Genomic DNA, 6,000 nt, shown 5'->3' on the forward strand with positions numbered 1-6,000 from the left:
AAATAATTTTTAAAAGAATGTGTGTGTGTGTCATTGAATCACTTTCCTATATCGCAGAAATTAACAGCATTATAAACCAACTATACTTCAATTTTTTAAAAAGGGCATGAGAATGGGTCATAAAACTGGAATGAGATGGTTTAATCAGAAGTGGCCAAAAAAAATTTTTTTTTTAATTTAATGGCCACACTTGCAGCATATGGAAATTCCTGGGCCAGGTGTCAAATCAGAGTTGCAGCTGAGGCCCATGCCTCAGCCATGGCAACATCAGATCTGAGCCACATCTTTGACCTATGCCAAAACTTTTGGCAAAGCCGGATCCTTAATCCACTGAGTGAGGCCAGGAATCAAACCCGCATCCTCACTAACACTATGTCGGGTTCTTAACCTGCTGAGCCACAACAGGAACTCCTGTGGCCAAAAATTTTTTAAAGTGGGAAGAAATCTGGTGACACCCCTCTCCACAGAGAAGACCTAGGATAGAAAAATTAAACCCCGAGAGTCCTCGCTCACCTTAGTTATACATGAAATGGGGATAAAAATAACCTCTCTCACATGGTTGTTGTGAAGTTTAAAAGAGGCATTATGAAAGGTTCACACAGGCAAACATTCTGCTTGCTTTGTTCAACACCAAAAATCCTTGCCCAGCGCACAGGAGGCTGTCATTCAAAGTATTCACAGGCAAGTATTAATCAAATGTCGGGTTATGGTAAAGATAAGCCTAACCCACTGAACTAATCAGTCTTCTTAGCTTGAGTTCTCCAAATGCAGAGACTGAGACAAGGATGTGGCTCGGGTAGTTCACTTGGGAGTGTTGCATGAAGCCGGAGATAGGCACAGGGGAGGAAGGAGACCCAGAAAGAGTGCTTGAGTAAGCTGGTTACTGCTCAGCCTTGCTAGGAAAGCCACACAGAAATGAAACTTGGAGGGGTTCCCATTGTGGCTCAGCAGGTTAAGAACCTGACACAGTGTCCATGAGGATGGGTGTTTGATCCCTAGCCTCACTCAGTGAATTAAGGATCTGCATTGACACAAGCTGTGGCAAGGGTCACAGATGTGGCTTGGATCTGGGGTTGCTGTGGCTGTGGCGTAGGCCGGCAGCTGCAGCTCCAATTCAACCCCTAGCCTAGGAAATTCCATGTTCCACAGGTGCAGCCGTAAAAAGAATTTTAAAAAATGAAAGTTGGAGTTCCCGTCGTGGCTCAGTGGTTGACGAATCTGACTAGGAAGCATGAGGTTGTGGGTTCGGTCCCTGGCCTCACTCAATGGATTAAGGATCTGGCATTGCTATGACTATGGTGTGGGTCAGTGGCTGCAGCTCCGATTAGACCCCTAGCCTGGGAACCTCTATGTGCCGTGGTTGCAGCCCTAGAAAAGACAAAAAAAAAAAAAAAAACCTCAGAGTCATAGGTCCAAGGTCAAGGAGGGGTCCAAGGTTGAGGATGGGGTATTTATCCACCAGTACCTGCCCCCAGTGCTTATTAGCTACTGTGGGGCACCAACTCCTGTCTCATGCTTCCAGGCCCAAGCATGCAGGCTGAGTAAGCTCCTTGTACTTGAAGAAAGACCTAAGGCAGAGAGCTAAGAGTATAAGTGAGAGAGGTGGGAGGTGGTCTGCATGAGAGCCCCCACCACACTGCAGCTGCAAGCCAGAATGGGCTAAGGTCACACAGCATGGGACACCAACAGTGTCTGCTCCTACCATCTAAATAATCAAGTGTTAACAGGTGTTAACTATTTATGAGGTTCCATGAGTGCCTCAGGAGACAGCCGTGATATCTAATCACAGAACAATTTTATAATTTAAAAGGGATTTGATTCTCTTCTCTGTCTAGACAGAAAATAAGCTGGGAGAATGACTCAGACCCTGTGTGTTTAAACAGAACACTTGGTGTGCACCTTAAGTTAAGATATGTTAGTCTCTAGTGTGGAAAGTCAGATTAATACACATTACTTTGCAGGGAAACTAATTAAATTTTTCAATCTTCCTCCTTGGCCTCTATCAATTAACTGTAATTTAAACTTTACCTGGGTCTTTCCATAGAGGAAATAAAGCACACAACCAAAGTCCTGAAAAGCAAATACAGTGTTCTTAGGGGAAACTTGTAAAGTATGAGATAAAAGCTGAGAACCTGGGTAGTTTGGAGTTCAACTAATTTCAAACTCTGTTATTCAAGGAGGATAAAAACCAGATGGTACAAAGAATCTAACAAATACACTGGCCCACAGTATCCTCCTCAAGGAGATATTAATGAAATTCATATTTTCTGCAGTAGAGAAAACAAAGCAGAAAAATAGATTCAATCACAGGGCCAAGAAAACTATCCTACATCATACTGCTCCTTAAGTGTTTTCTTATACAAGTTCTGGATATTTCTACACACCAACCAAAGGGCTAGTTGAAGGGATAATCAGAACAAGAGGATATAAAACTATTCTCAAAAGTAATGAGACTTTCACAGCCCTTCACAGCCTGTACAAGCTAATGATGGGACATTAGCATGTACAGACCATGGCTCTCCAAGGCATTTGAAGTGTTTCTTGAGTCCCCAGGTCTATTGCATCTTATGAACATGTCCGCTCCATCTGAATGCTGCTGCTGTCCCTCTGCTCCTGCCAGAGGTCCCCTCTTCCACTGCAGCTGAACTCCTGGAACCTCCAAGATAGCAATGTACACAGTGGTCCCTCTTCCTTTGTCTTTTGTTCTGTTGCAGGAGTGTCAGAGCTGTGTGGCTCATGCCCTAGCATCCTGGAGAAACAACCTTGACAGATTTTTATGTACAGCACACCTGTTCTCCAAGGAACTCCAGCATCTATGAAATAAAAGAAGTAGGATTTGGACACAAATGGAAATAACAAGCACCTCTCAGATCTCCCAACCACCTTCCCTTAGCTCTGGACAGTTGGTTTCAGACTTCTCTGTGGTTCCTTCTTCCTTTAGGTGGCTTTTCTCCCAGGAGGCACCGTTGCCCCTCCAGATATGTGTGGGTGGTGGTCTTGAACCCCAGTCTTGGACCCCCTTGATTTAAAATTAAAAAAACCTTGTCTTTATTTTCTTTATTAATTTTCAATACTTGTTGTCTTTCATGAGCTGGTTCTCTACCGAAGATTTCAGGGTGGCGATTTTCCCTACATCCTCATTTCCATAATACAGGCAAAAAAAGTCACTGATTTTCAGGTTGTCCAGCTTTTTCTTGTTTTAAGGATAGGAGTGACAGATTCCAGGTTCTTTACAGGGAGAAGCTGAACTGGAAGTCCTTTCAATGTTAATCTAAACATCATAGTTTCATAAAGCAAACTTCTCAACAGAAAAAAAAAAAAAACAAAGTCACATATCATTTAAAAATGCCACCAAAGTGTCTTCTTCAGAAATTTTGTTGGAAAACAGGTCTAAGAAAATGAAAACTCAGGTGTCTAAATGTGGTGTTTCTGCTCAAGACATCCACAGCCTTCTTGTAGAAGAACATGATTTTATTCTCCATTCACTCCACCCCAAAGACAAATTTTTCTTTAATGGTTATGTTTGAAGAGATCTGATTCCATGCACAATGTGGCCAGCATGCTGGAATAGTAGGCCTTAACTGTGTTCCCTTTCATTTCTAAAGATGGAATATTTACAGTAAATAATAATCATAACCTAGGAAGCTTCAGTGTTAGGCAGACATTCTTGATTTAAAAGTTGAATGCCTTCACTTAGTTTTGTGCTGACTCAACACCAATTTAAAATATGCTCATCTCCTGATGTGTGGCTACCTTTTCCATATGTGTGAATGACTCTATTGTCCACTTCCTAATTCTTATATTAAAAGTGTCTTATTCAAATATTAAGCATGGTTGGAGTTCTCTGGTGGCTCAGCAATTTAAAGATCTGGTGCTGTCACTGCTATGGCTTGGGTCGCTGCTAGGACACACGATCCACCCCAGTGCCAGAACTTGTGCATGCCACAGGCACAGCCAAAAAAAATAGGTGACAGAAAAACCCTCCAAAAGTCCATTGGATAGATGATTTGTTATTAGTACAAAAGAGTGGGGCTTGGCTTCTGCCTAACTCTGTGGGTACTAGAAGAAGCACTGCTCCCCTCCTTATAGTGAAAAAAATATTAAGCATGACTGGGAACTATAGAAATATAAATTAAATGAAGGACGATGTATATTTATACCCACATGTTCACAATATTTGAAACTCCAGAGGAGTGGAGAGCATGGTGGGGCAAAGAGTGGAGATCATGCTGGGGCAAAGAAAGAGGCACCAGGTCACCTGGCCCAGATGACCACTGTGCCATCTCAGGGCAGTCACTTGCCAGCTCACCTCCAAGCCTTGGCATTCTCACCTGAAAATGGGAGCAGTAGCAGCACCTGTTAACATTGTACTGAAGATGAAATGAGGGAGTCCCCAAAAAACTGAAGACAGCATCCACCAAACAGTGAAAACTAACTGAATTTTAATTATTGCTGAGTCCAGTATCATCATGTATGTCTGAAACCCTCCATGTGAGCTCAGCACATGCATGGCCCATAACCAACACAGGCTTCAAACCTATGGTCTCAAATTGCCTTGTACTTTACCCCCTCCCCTTGGCTTTCTTCTGCCCTACTGCTTCTTCAGTCTTTTAAGTGTGTCTATCAGTCTTCTGACTGTGTTGTTTTGTTTGGTTTTTTTTATTATAGTTGATGTACAATGTTCTGTCAATTTCTACTGTACAGCAAATGTACAGTTATACATTTATTTACATTCTTTTTTCACATTATCCTCCATCATGTTCCATCACAAGTGATTAGATAGAGTTCCCTGTGCTATACAGCAGAATCTATTCCTCATACTTAGAATTCTACCTCCAGCTTGAAGTTCACAGCAGAATTTCAGCTTTACTAACTTTTGTTGTCAGCAAATCCTAGACCAAATTTGCAATGCCCTTCCATCTCTTTCCACATAGAAGCTCCATCCCTCCTGACTTTGCTCTGGCCTTTTGGATTCCCCACCCACTTAGCAAAACCTAATTGGTGACATCATAATTAGTAAACTCCTTTAAAAACACTGTGAATGTAAATATGAAGAGCTCAAATGTTCATCCCCTATGACTCAGTAATCTCACTTATGAAACTTTAACCTAAGAAAACAATACAAAATATAGGGATAAAATCATGGCATACAGTATTTTTCAATACAGCCTTATTTATGACAGTGATAAATTAGAAATTGACTAAATGTCTTAAGAGTAGAGGAATGCTTAATTAACTTATGGCACATACACTCCACAGACTATCATGCAGTCATTTAAAAAGAATAATTCTAAAGACTACTTTGCAGCTCAGAACAATGCTTATGAGTCAACTGACAAAGCCAGTGATAAAACTATATATAATCTGTATGATTGCAGTTATGCAAAAATGTGGATGCATTCAGAAGAAATAAAGAAATGCTCAAAAAGATAGTAACCATGCTAATGAGATTAGCAGTTTGTTCTCTTTTCTGTTTTTTAACTTTCTGTAATATTATTACAATCAAAAGAATTTCCTTATAAATGTAAATAAATAGCTACAAGGCCAAACTCAGCTTCCAGAATATCTTGTACTCTTAGCTCAAATGATTCATATTCCAGGCTTAATTTCTCAGGCTCAAAGGCTGTTCCAGAGGCAAACATTTTTCTTTCCAGATAGAATAAAGGAAGTAATTGAGTTTACTGAGGAAAATCTGACCTCTATGTTGAAGTAATGTTATACAAAGATAATGCTTTTGCTCCTCTGTGAACAGAGCATACGTTTTGAATTGTTTTTTCCCCTCATGGGGATAGATTTGAGCTGAACTAACCTTTCTCCTTTTACCTTGCTCTCTGTTCAGCTGATGATGAAGCATTTGTAAGGCTGGGGACTGGGGGGCATTCAAGAACCTAGCCAAGCAAAGCAAATTGACCTGTCCACTGAGCACACTGAGACCTTGGCCAAATACTCAATCCAAACACGTTAAATTGAGATATAATAATGAAATGCTTGTAGGTGATT

Source organism: Sus scrofa, chromosome 14 (genome assembly GCF_054392235.1).
Source record: "Sus scrofa isolate SSC_HxYL_T2T_F1_AM1 chromosome 14, Sscrofa_HxYL_maternal_Yorkshire_Landrace_v2.0, whole genome shotgun sequence".
NCBI lineage: Eukaryota > Metazoa > Chordata > Mammalia > Artiodactyla > Suidae > Sus > Sus scrofa.